At 38.4% G+C, this 13,822-nt stretch overlaps 1 protein-coding gene across 1 annotated transcript in view; it reads right to left on the bottom strand.

Moving 5' to 3' along the window:
- Positions 1-12,196, bottom strand: part of robo1 (roundabout, axon guidance receptor, homolog 1 (Drosophila)) — a 366,932-nt gene extending 354,736 nt beyond the window's left edge. Inside the window, exons 1-2 of the mRNA XM_058080084.2 lie at positions 11,948-12,196; positions 11,769-11,846 (exon numbers count right to left, since the gene is read on the bottom strand). The gene's annotated coding sequence lies outside the window, so the exon portion shown is untranslated. The remainder of the gene's footprint in view (positions 1-11,768; positions 11,847-11,947) is intronic.
- Between the last annotated feature and the right edge of the window lie 1,626 nt (positions 12,197-13,822).

The raw sequence follows: 13,822 nt of genomic DNA, 5'->3' as shown, positions 1-13,822 counted from the left end.
TTATTTCCATATCTTATTTCAAGCCAAACTAAGCCAATATGCTGCTTTTACCAGAACATGAACAACATGCTGGGATCCACAACTCACCTTTTCTATTTCACAATGCATTTATCTCCAGTCTTCACATTATTAACTGAAAACCTGAATGGAAAGCAGGTTTAGCAACCTCTGCTGGGCCCTCCAGCCGCATCCGCTGCCTTCCGAACTGCAGATGTAGCCGAGATGTGCCCGGAGAGAAAATATAATATCAGTGTGATATCCGTGTACACAACACCTGTTTCAAGGGCGGGGCAAGCGCTCACTCGTCACACATCATCTGGAGTCAGCCCCCCCCCCACACACAAGGAAAGTTCCTCCTGCACTAAAAGTGCTCCATAGTGTCTGCATGCTCCCAAATCCGAACTGAGGCGGTACTCATCCCCACATTTGGCCCACACTGGCAAGAACAGCGGGTTGGGACCGGGTCGCTTTAGCGGCTGCCAACAGATGATCACATCGCGAGCCTCAAACTCACCACGCCCTGCCAAGTGTCGGCCCCAAATGCCACACCAATCTAAAGCTTTTCAAAGCAACACCCCAGTGAGACATTTTTAAAGCCCGTTTTGCAGGGTGCAAAACTTGAATAGTTTAAAGTAGTATCGAGATATCCATGTACATAAACATATGCATTATCCTTCAGGTAAAAGGAGGATGTGATTTTGAATGTAATTTGGAGGAGGTGAAAAAAAACACACACATTTAAATTCATTTTTCAAGTACACAATTTGGATAAGAATGACAAAAATATATATACATGAATAAAAATAAAAATAAAAATAACACATTTTTAATAAAGAGCAAGATTGAAATAAAAAAGCTAATATAATTTCACTTTCAACGAGGATCTACAGTGTGTGGTTACGTTCAAGTCAGAAGTTCCAACGGACAAAGCAAAGTTAACGAAAAGCAGTGGCTAGAAATAAAATCAGATAAAAAATGTAGATTTGAAGGAATTAAACTTTCAGAGATATTCTAATATAATTAGCAGATAATGCTCATTTAAGCGTGCGCCGCATGTATGCTAATGTGAGCAGTGAGCAGATAATGAAGGCACACACCTTCACTTTTATCTCCTTGAGGTTATTCCATTTGTTGTGTTGGAGCTCTCCACTTTTATTTGTCATTTTGCTTTGTTTCGTCATCCATGAGATTTAATTAGCGCAGTCAGCTGATTTTCTCCAAGCGGTGTCGGGGGGGGACACCTCATAGTCACGTGGAATTAAAACTAATACATTTGAATTGCATTTTACACCACTCAGATTCTGGAACGCGTTCTGTGCTGGTTATTGTGTGTAGCTGCTCTATAGGAGACCACAACTCAATACAAAGGGCCGAAAAATTATCACAAAAGGTCCCCATTAACAACATTAACAACATTAAAAGTATTCTTGAATTACTTTTTAAATTAAAACATTGTATAAAATAATGCTGGAGCCTATCCCAGCTGCTTGGGCGAGAGGTGGGGTACACCCTGGACTGGTGGCCAGCCAATCACAGGGCACATATAGACAAACAACCATTCCCACCCACATTCATACCTATGGACAATTTGGAGTGGCCAATTAACCTAGCATGTTTTTGGAATGTGGGAGGAAACCGGAGTACCCGTGCAAACTCCACACAGAGATGGCCGAGAGTGGAATCGAACTCTGGTCTCCTCGCTGGGTGGCCTGTGTGCTAACCACTCGGTGCAGCCGTAAAAAACAATACATTTGTAAATAAATGAAGACCTTATCTGATACCTTTTTGAATGTTCACAATTAAGATTAATTTATTGTTAATTTTTCCCAATCGTCAAAAGAATGTTATTCTTGAAGTATTAAGTAATATTAAGTAATATTAAGTAATATTAAGTAATATTAAGTAATATTAAGTAAAAATAATAAAACTAATTTTAAAAAATGTAATTTTTTTACACAAATTAAATTTGTTAATTAAAATTATTTTAAGCGAAACTCAATCTTCCAACAACAAAATGTATTCAAATGTGCCGTTGGGTTAGATATGACTTATTTACAGTACTGTTGGTGCCGGGGATTTCTCTCTGTATTTACTTGTACTGAAGATTTGAAAGTACTTGGATAAACACTTCTTGATGACGACTAACTGATGGCTCCATCATTGGATGGCAGAAAACAAAAGACTTGCTCCATCTGCGTTATAATTGGACAAATGAATCAATTAGATCAATGGCCAATTACAACATTCATAATTGACCCCTTGACAAACGCTGCATAGATCAGGCCGCTGTTCGATAGCCGTACTACAACATTCATGTTGGGCTGCACATATTATTCCAGGGACTAATTAAATCTCAGGAGAAGGGGATCAATGTTTGTGAAGTAGCAGGAGAGAACTATTGATTGTACAAGTGAGATGTTGGATGCCGCTCTGGGACGGCATGATCAAATAAAGCAAACGCTAATATGATTCATTACCATCAGCTAGGATAACTTTCCAATGATTTATTATAGCTTATTTTTGTGTCGTGGCTGCATAATGAAAGTTGTCCTACATGCTGTTGTTTAGGTGGTTGCTAGCATGTGGCTAGTTTCAGGATTGTCACGCAATGGGAATTAGTGCGAGTCATGTGGAATAGACAGGAGACAGGTCAGTAAACCAGTCCAGGTGGAGCTTGTTTCTGCCGGTTATTGTTATTGTTGGAGAGAACGACTACACAGATGGAACATTTTGCCTTTGTGGAGCAGCAGCAGCAACAACACGGCCAATAAATGACTTCAATGGTAGACAGAGAAAGGTTGGGCTCCACTTATGGATGAAAAATGGCCGCTATCTTCCAAACGCTTTCATGACTCTGACCTTCTTCTCCTCCTACTCCTCTCTCCTGGCCACACTCCATCTCTTCCCAAATGAGCTTACTGTAAGCGAGTGTGTACTGGAAGTAGGGGTGTTTTCTCCATGTGGTAGTCATCGGGAACAGCTATCATTAGCCACGTTTACATGAGGAGTTTTTCTCCTTCTGAATGGAATCTTTCCGAATGACCTTTCCGAAAGCAATGGTATACATGGAAAGGAATATTCCAATCGCGTGTCTACATGCGCCGCTATAATCAACCAGACTCATCAATGGGGCATGCCCAGTAAAACGTAAACACCAACATCACGTGATACCGACTTCCTCGAATTTTTCTTTCACTTGTTGGAATAACTCCGTATTGCCAGTTTTTCCTTCGTCCAGTCTTGAAATTTAGTTTGAATCAAAAACAAACTTTCCGCAGCAGTCCAGTGCCGATTGCTAGCCTCCATTTTTTTGAAATCGAAGAACATCTGGAGCTGCGTGTTACGTCATATCTCAGCATTCGCTGAAAGAACGCACCCGGGAACAGGAAAAGATAAAGTTCAATCTTGCTAATATTTTATAATTAATCTCGGCACATGTTTTATATAGATATGTATTTTCTTTTTTAATAAAAGTGGACCTATGAATGGCGTATAGAAGGGTTTAGATTCTGTTCCACAGATGGCGCTAATGCACACCAAAGCTGCTTGCCAATCGCCAATAAACAACAGAAGAAGAACGCACCCTGACAACTTTCCGATTGGATTCCGAAAGGAATATTCCACCCCTGTGAATCCGATTATATATTCATTCGGATTGGCACTTTTCTTTCGGAATGAGGTGTATACAAAGGTTACATTCTTTCCGTTTGAGCAAATAACCAGAATAGAATTGGACTATTTGGGTCCATGTATACGTGGCTACTGAGCACAGACTTACAATTAGCACCACCTCCTCCGCCCTCGTACGGAAAGCTCTCAGGTAGGTGAATCCCTGCACTGACAAAGACCATTCAATGTAGAGTAGAGAATGACTGACATATCTTCATGGATCATTTTGATTGCAAACACGCGGCCCGCGGGCCAAACGTGGCCCGCAGGACACTAGTTTGAGGCCCCCGCCTTGATATGAAAGTTTAATGTTAGTGCGGCCCGCGCGAGTTTGATATGGATGCTGTATGGTATCATGTACCCAGAAAAAATTATTACGTTTGATTAATGTTCATGTTAAAGGTTAAATAACTGTTAAGTTATCCTCCCGATCCGTGTGGAAGTGGTACGTTTTTGGCTATTTAATTTTAAAGGAAATAACTTGAAGGCTACCGTTTAGGTCGCTAGCTCTCTAGTTTGCGAGTTAGCATGTATCTCAAGACCCTGCAGTTGCGCAATATGTTGTAAATTAAAAGAGTATAAATGTGACTATAGTCGTGTTTTGTCATGTCTACAGGGCTCTAATAATGCTTTGTTCATTTTAATCTGAAAAAAATCATTTGTCTACCCACCAACTATATGTCGTTTCTTAAGTTTTTATTATTTGCCGTTTTATTATTATTATATTTATTTATTTATTACTGATTGATTGATTTTCTTTATTCTTGATGTGTTTATTTATTTTTCATTTTATTTTGTGTAGAAAAATAAAGAGTAAGATATTTGACAGTGGAATGTTTTATCAGAGCTTTTATTGTAGAAAATTGGAACCAAAGCGAAGTTTTTTTTTAAATATTTTTGTTTTTTATAAATGCGTTTTTTTTGTTTGTTTTTTTTTTTTGGAAAACCTGATGCAGCCCAGTTTCACCCAGACCCTAGCTCCAGTGGCCCCCAAGTAAATTGAGTTTGAGACCCCTGATTTATCACATTTATCCTGCAAGTACTTGATGGTGTTGCTTTTCTTAACAGGTCCCATTTTATGCTTTTTTTTCACCAAGTGTATGTCTGTAGATTTAATGCCACTAACATCCTCAGACTGAGACAAATCCAGAGAAGCCAACTCAACAAAGTTGTTGATGCAGCGCTGTGTATGGAGGAGTGCAGTGACCCCTACAATGGAGAGACCTAACAGCCCTTATATAAATGCATGGCACAACATAGCAGAGTTTCTCTGGGCAAAGTTCTCATCAGTTCACTTGCATCTCAAAAAGAAGTGGCACATTCTTTTCAGGACGCAGGGCCCAAATTCTGAACAGAGAGGATCGCTGGTTTGAGAGAGGTGTGAAGGAAACCATGTAGGTCAAACTAGGACACTAGGACAGCTTACAACAAAGCCCTAACATCCATGCCTGAAAGACTTCTCATGCAAGGTTAGCCAATTCATGGAGGAAAAACAACAGCAGCATAGAAACATTGACGGCACTTACTATGTCCGCTCTCATTGGGATGGCTGTATCTTCCAGCACAAGATGTGTGCTCCAGCGCACCTGAGATGTAATGTTACTGCGACAGATAAATATACTGTAGTTTTCATGTTAGCTGCTACAATAACGATATCGCTGTAGCTTGGTTACAAGTCAGTTATGTAATTGTAACACTGTCACTGGCTTTAGTATCGAAATAGGGCTGGCTAGCAAGCTAACTCGTTTTCTCTCACAAGAATACACAGAAAAGGGAAAGAAATATGTCGTCATCTTTCACATAAGGATTGTAAATGATGGGCAAAATTCCCCAAGAGTGCAGTCCTTTAAGTTCTTACATCAATAGCAATAGCATTGTAGTGCCAAAAATATTAACTAGCATGAGCTTTTTTGTTGTCATCATTGGAATTGTCCAAATAATTAGCTTTAGCTGTGCCGAGCATTAAAATGGAAACTGGAAACAGGAAACTGAAGAAACAAGAATGGTTTCATCATTTTTCCCATGACTAGTTGCTATTCTGTTTTCCTTTAATACAAAGCTATCCTCCATGGGCCTATACTAGTACATGGGCTGAGCTCATCTGGCTACGGGCAGGTGAAAAGTGGTACCATGTCCTTTAGGAAGGAGCTTGATGAAAAGCCACAACTTCAAAAGCAAGCGTTTGAGCGCTTCTACTCTCAAAAGTGCGAATCAGTGAGGGAGATGATGGATTTTTCTCACGCTTGGCGCTCTAGGAACACATATTGTTGTTAAAACGTCATGACCGTCAACACTTTTCCTTCTAAAATCATAATACTACAATGAATTATTTATTTGGTAGATATGTGAGAAGTGTATCATGTTTGGAGTCACCTGTACTATGCATGTAAACACAGGACAAACAGCTAGAGGGCGCCCTCTGTTGGCCTCCATGGATCCTTTGGCATCACTCAGTAGATTATGGCAACCACACTGTGACTTTTCATCAGGTACTGGCAGGAGAAGACAGTTTAATTCTCTGTGGTATACACACACTACTCACAGGACACTCTGTCAGCAGCTTGGGGGAGGGTGCTGACATTTCAGATGACCCCCCCCAACATCCACCTTGCCATATCCTATTCATGATATACGTACATGTATATGTGCTGTGTATGTGAGACGGTGCATCGGACGTGAAGGATAATTACACTCAGAAAGGTTACAATTAGCATCAACGTCATAATAATAGGATGTGAAAATTTGCAAGCGAACAAGTCCTTTCAAAATGATCATATTCTAAGACAAGAAAGCCCAAACCGCCTGTAAAATAAGCTAAACTCTTATCCTATGTTAAAAATACATTTGAAGTTATCACACTCTACACAACAAATATACAAGATCACTCTTAAGTACAGTACACTTCAGAAAAAGGTTATGAAAATGACATTTTGAAGAAGAAATTAAGTGCCTGCAGAATAAAATTTAAAAAATCACACATATTTCAATATCTTGTTATATAAAAAAAAATTTGAAGGTGTTTTAGCATCAATACTGCCAAAAACAGGGCCACACAGTGGACAAGTGGTTAGCATGCAGGCCACATAGTCAGGAGCTCGGGAAGACCTGGGTCTGATTCTCTGCTCGGGCATCTCTGTGTGGAGTTTGCATGTTCTCCCCGTGCATGCGTGGGTTTTCTCCGGGTACTCCGGTTTCCTCCCACATTCCAAAAACATGCGTCGCATTCTACCATAATGGTCCAGAAGATCAACATGAACACAAAAAGTTTGAATAATGACTTTAATTGATAACAAAAAAAAATCTTGCCTGCAAATTAGCAAAAGCTTCTTAAATCCACATGACAGTGACGCCAGTAAAGCTGGTGTGTTGGAATTATTTGTCAGTGTGGTGAGAGAAGTCACATGGGAAGCTTTTTGCTCAACCAGCCTCATTAATTTTGTCTCATTTATCCTTGGAAATTATTCAACGGGGGTCTGCTCATTAATACAAAAAAGGGCACAAAAGCATGAGAGCCATATCTAAACACATATCACCACGGCTGGCTTGCTGGGAGAACACACGCTAAGCTAATTTCATACATCTCCAACAGATAAAATACAGACAAAACTGTGGAGCAGCAACCAGAACCATGATGCACATAGTCCTTCTTTGACCTTTCCTGCCAGGTGGATTGTTCTAAGAGGGCCTGGAGAGCACATCAGGAGGTGATGGAGCAACGTCATGGCATTAATTAGCTATGTTGTGTCGGCGTCTAACTAGACAATTACGCACCCTGCAAAGACTGGGGGTCACAAGGCAACGATACCCGTCACAGGTGAGCTCCATATGGAACGGGGGCGAGTCACGTGTCATGTGCATATATATATGGCTAAACTGGTGATCGTTATGACGTCAATAAATGAATCCTTTTTTAAATGAATAGAAAATAAAACATTTGAAAATGCACAGTTGGAACACCGTTAGCAGGACGACAACATCCAAAATGTCCATTTGCGTTTTTACTCTTTATTACGGTTCTTGACAAATTGTTTTATTTGTTGCAAATTTGCCCCAAATGTTGTTATGTATTGCCATAAATCAATCCACACTGAAAAACTCATTTTTTTTGGCCCTGTAATTATTACCTCAAATATTAATTTAAATTGAAAGGGTGAACGAAAATAAATTTCTGTGGATCACAATAGATGAAAATATGAGCTGGAAACCTCATATTACAAATATACAACATAAGGTGGCCAGAAATATTTCAATATCGAACAAAGCAAAATTTGTTCTCAATCAGAAATCACTCCACACTCTTTATTGCTCTCTGGTTCTACCATATCTTACTTATTGTGTGGAAATATGGGCTAATAACTATAAAAGCAATCTTCACTGGCTAAATGTACTGCAAAAAAGGTCAGTAAGGATAATTCATAATGCCGCCTACAGAGAACATACTAACTCCTTATTTCTAAAATCACAAATACTTCAACTTGCTGATATAGTTCATCTTCAAACAGCTAAAATAATGCATAAGGCTAAAAATAAGCAATTAGCTAAAAATGTCATCCAATACTTCTCTACAAGAGAGGAGAAATATGATCTCAGGGAAGAAGTACATTTGAAACACTTCTATGCTAGGACTACGTTAGCGTTAGCATAGCATTTCAGTATGTGGAATCAAACTATGGAATGGATTGAGTAAGGACCTCAAACAATGCACAACGATGAGCCAATTCAAGAAACAATACAAGCAGTTGATGTTTGCTAAATACAAGGATGAAGAGTCTTGAACCAGTCATGATGTGCTATATATATCACTATATTGACACTTACTATGGTACCCATTATGGCATTGGATGCTCATATCACCTCATACTTCGGTACGAGGTGCATTATTGAAAATGATTATTAGTGTACCTTTAGCCTGCCAGCTAGTTAGCTAGCTATCAACTGCGACCTTTGTGGAGGCGTTTTCAGTTGCAGAACAGGAGATTTTTATGTTTACTAAATCTGTAAGGATTCCTTCGTCATATGTTATTTGTTTCTTTTGGCGGTCGCGCTGCAGCATTCCATCGACCAAAAAGTGGAAACATAGGAACTGAATTGCCAAATTTGAGCAACAAGCAGAGCTTGTTCAGGTCCTGAAAATATATCAATAATGACTTAAACCTGCCTGGAAGGATTAGAAACTTTGGAGCCACGTTAGTTTACCGCATCTGTGGTCATTTTAATGTCAAAAATATTTTACGGGAACATTGTGTCATCAGTGTTCTACCTATGATCCAAGTATAACCAAATAAACGTTTGTTTTAATTTCACATATTGTAACACATGATATTTTCATAATTTGTCACTACACTGGTTTTTATTCCACTTGTCAACAGCAAGTTACTGCAATCAAAGAGTCTAAGAAGCAGAGTCCTCTCCAACTAAGCACCAACTAAGACGCCTGACTGAGAAGGTAACATTACAATAAATATATTGTTATTTGAATCTGTAAATGGCAGTTTAGCCTTTTGTTATGTTTTATTGATTTAAAAGAGTTGGATAATGGCGTTCCTCAACAATATCCCGTTAGTCTGAAAATAGTGAGGAATAGAGATAGAAAAAATAACATTTACCCCTAAGTTGTTATTTAGAAAGTTGTAGTTTTGTTTAGGTTAGGTTTCAAGACACAGATGAATAAATATTTGTATTAAAAACTGAGTAGATTTTGAGTGTTTTGTTTAAAATATATATATATACGTATATATATATACATATATATATTGTCACACAGCTTTGTAGTTTAGACTAATGTGCACACAATCAGAAACCATTGTGATGATTTTAGATTTTGTATTGTTGTCATAATTAAAATAATTTCTCGATCCATTTCACAGAACGCTCAAGAATTTGGTCTCAACAGCTTAGACGAGGTAAGATCACAGTACAGCTGTTGAATGACACCAACATGGTTTAGTTATTCATTCATTCATTCATTTTCTATGTCGCTTATCCTCACCAGGGTGGGGGTATGCTGGAGCCTATCCCAGCTGACTTTGAACGAGAGGCGGGGTACACCCTGGACTGGTGGCCAGCCAATCACAGGGCACATATAGACAAACAACCATTCACACTCACATTCATACCTATGGACAATTTGGAGTGGCCAATTAACCTAGCATGTTTTTGGAATGTGGGAGGAAACCGGAGTACCCGGAGAAAACCCACGCATGCACGGGGAGAACATGCAAACTCCACAGAGATGCAACAGAGAATCGAACCCAGGTCTTAGTGATGAAATGTTTAATTTATTTCACAGGTACCTCAACCTGTGGATGTGTTGTGTTTTTGTGCACCTTGATCAAGTATGTCCTTCCTTTTGATGACCACATATATAAACGGAATGTTTTCATTCAATGTGGCTGCCAAGTATAACTGAACTAATGTGTGGAAGCAGTACATGACACGTGTTGAACGATTTCACTTTTACTGTAAGTTAAGTTACAGTTCAGCACATTTTATTGTGTCTTTTAATTGTAATTATTTGCATAATTGTGAATGCAAAACAAATCTCCAATGGTTTATTATGTTTTCTATGGTATTTCTAACCACACTCATCACTGCTGGAAGTAAATACACCTTTACTACAAATGTAGTGTTCTGGTTTGAAATAATGTTTTGTAGAAGATGTGTGAAGATAATTTCATTTAATTCAAAGATGGCCATCTTAAAAAAATACAACACAATCATATTAGAAAAGTGGTGTAGGTGGTATCTTAAATCTCATGTAAATATTACTTATACATTGCTCCGAATAAAGTAAGGGACAACTAGTCAAACAATCCTGAAAAGTGAGTATATTTATATGGATTTTTAATAATCATTGCGGACAAGTAAATTTTACTTGAATATTTCCCAAGTAAAATATGTTCACAGCTCGACCACAGAAAAAAAAAGAAAATAACTAGAGCCCTCTAGACATAAAGTAACACCCCTATAGTCATATTTATTCTCCTATTACACAATATAGCAGATATAATCAGAGAAAATAAGCCATTTAAGACATAATAAATATGACTTGCGCGTGTGTTCCAGATTTTTGGGTGACAGGAAGTGACGGGGGTTCAGAGTTGAGTGAATTACAGCCACAACTATGTGATTATGATGCTGATGATTATTATTGAGCCAGTTGTAAGATAATTCAAACCTGCAATAAAAGCCTGTTGTTCAGGTGATCAAGTCTGATGCTTGTGTGCCTCACCGAACATTTCAGTAACATTAGTGACACCTTGTGACCAGTGTAGAGTACTACACAGCATCACATTTGACAGCAGCATCTGAATGCCTTATACATGTTTATTTTAGATACTTTTTTTATTCTTGCTTAATTCAGGCAAAACATGCAACATTTGCTTTAATATGCATATTGTTACAAATATTAAATACTGTATTCGATGGCAGCGGATGACTGTAATTAGTTTTATGTCGATTGCAACAGAAAGTTGTACGATGGCGCAACCTGCTGGGGAAATAAATGTGCTGCTACAATGAAGCAAGTCAATTCACTCAACATTTTCCAGCAGGAAGATGCTTTGACAAGACATTATGGTGTGTAACTGGATTTTTTAAGTACATGTTTGTTACGTTCTGAGGTGTAATCATGAGATTAGATTCAGCACCAGAACCCTCCCTGTCTCTCTTCGGTTGTCATTGTTCATTCATCAACGATGCTAACAAGCTAATTGCATAGAAGAGAAACTCTGCATTAAATATAAACTATATATTGGCAAGAAAGACTGCCCTCCCTGCCTCTAATGCATGATGTCACAAGTCTCAACTGTTCCACCCCAGTCCTCAAGGTGGCAGTATTGGGCAAATTGCAAAACTGCATTTCAAATGAATACATAAAAGTGCACAAACAACCAAAATCCTTACCTTTCTGGAGGTAGTAAATGTGCAACAACGGCTATGTTGTTTAGTTTGTGTGATCACAGCTTAAGTGCACCCAAGCAAGCAGTGCTAACTGATCACCACCAGAAAGTCAACAAGAACAAAGAGCTTTTGGCGCTAAGGATTTTAATTACATATTCACCGCCACCTGGTACCTTCTGCTGTTTAGGCCAACTCACCAATTTCCTCTTTAATCTGATGTTCACGCTCCCAGTGGAGGTGTCACACAAAGACAAAGCAGGATGTTGCGTTCCTATCTAGAAAAAAAAGAGAGGCCATGAAAATAGCAATAGAAAGACGTTCTGTGGTATAATGGTACTTTGTGTGTAGGTGTGTGTGAGTGTGTGTTGTTGTTTACCTGGAACAGAGATTGGGACGTGAACTCCTCTGTATACCGGGAATTAGTGGGAAGCATGGCCATGCTTTAAGCATTTGTATTATGACGGGCAGGTAAAAAGAACATAAAATCTGTATTTTTGTTAAATCAACTTTGTGAAAATATAAAAAAAAGATGTTTAAAACAACCAAAAAGCAAAAACTTCATCTGAACGTTACTTTCAAACTAAAAATATTTTACTTTTAACAGGAAACAGTTTCCTGTTTTTGCCCAACCAATAATCAGGTAGGAGTCATTAGACCCGCCCTCTTTCTCCGATCCGACCAATCAGATTGTATTATACTCTACTCATCTTTGCGCTATTTCTTGTTTTTGCTCTTACGCCTACCTGATAATTGGTCACTGCCCATTAGACCGGCCCTCTTTCTCCGATCCGACCAATCAGATTGTATTATACTCTACTCATCGTCGTCTGTCGTGTTGCAAAATACCAACACATTTGAACTGTCAGTGTGAAAGGTAATTTTTTTTTATAAATCATATACAATCATTGATGTAAAGGATTAGATAACATTAGGTAATGCATTTGTCCCTAATGTTGTAGCCAGTGTGAAATGTGAAATGTACAAATTCAATTGTTCAATCATTACATTTTTATATGTATAAATAAATTAAATATATTATATAAAATATAAATATACATATTGTAAAAATTTACATAATACAAAAACAAAAATGTCACGTAAAATTGTATAATAATGTGATTTTTATTTGTATTAGTAGGATACAATAATACAAAAAACATTTGAATATCATGTTACATGATAAAGAACCCAAAACATAGCATTAAAAAAATGCAATTTATTAATGCAATTTGCTTTTTTCTTGTTGAAAAAGCTCATCGATGTTGATCTGGATAATATTATTCCTTTCATATTTCACCAGATGTGGGTTGCCTTCTTATTATTTATTCGTGAAACTCACAATCGGAGCTTCTGGAATGTGTGTGTGTGATGGAATTCATGAACCTAAAAGACACACATGTGAAAAGGCTTCTCATCATTCCAATTGAATGAAATAATAAATGTGAAGCTGGCATTCAGAAAAGCTAGTGTTGCATATTCATGAATGAATGATTAATTAAAGATGAATATGCAAATGCACAGTTGCGCATGCATCTATTTTTGCTGCAGCTCCTTCACCTTGTGTTGAAATTTCTGCTCACGGTTCAAGGTCAGTCCTCAAGGTCACGGTCGGTGAGTGACCCTGACTGAAGGTCTGATGCTGCCTCAGCGATCTGCTTTCCTGCATCTGCAAACATTGTCCCATGCTAACTCTCGTCTTACCCTCGTCAAGCCATGCCCCCTCCGGGGCAGCGTGGGGACAAAGGAGGAGAGGGGGAATGGGCAATCTGAGGCACGCGGGTAGAAAGTGGTACACAGAGGCCTAAATCACAAAAAAGTGAAAGGTGGCAACACACATTTTACTGCCTCAAAACGTGTAAAAAAATCAACATGCAACAAACTTTATTGACTCGCACAGAAATGACGTTTTCCAGCCAATCAACAAAGATATATAAAATTGTATTTAGAATGGAGTGAAAGTTAAATGTATATTTCGCGGGAAAATAACTAAATAACAAAAAACAAAAAATAGTTTCCTGTATGAAGACGGAGAGTGCAGAATTTGATTATTCAGGCCTGTCTCATGTCTTCTCTCCACTGATGTCATGCCATCAGAGAGCTTATACATATTAATAACAACGCAGCGTTTGTTTTAGCAACCTGTGTGAAGATCTGAGCATACAGACCAATAGAAGGATCTGGACATTTATATTTTTATTTATTGCCTTACCCCAGACGGCTGCTTTGCAACCTGCAGAGCTTGTCCTTGGGG

The sequence above is a fragment of the Doryrhamphus excisus genome, linkage group LG8 (assembly GCF_037039965.1).
Source record: "Doryrhamphus excisus strain RoL-2023G ecotype Guam linkage group LG8, RoL_Dexc_Guam_v1.1, whole genome shotgun sequence".
NCBI lineage: Eukaryota > Metazoa > Chordata > Actinopteri > Syngnathiformes > Syngnathidae > Doryrhamphus > Doryrhamphus excisus.
This window is presented reverse-complemented; position numbering and strand designations above follow the sequence as displayed.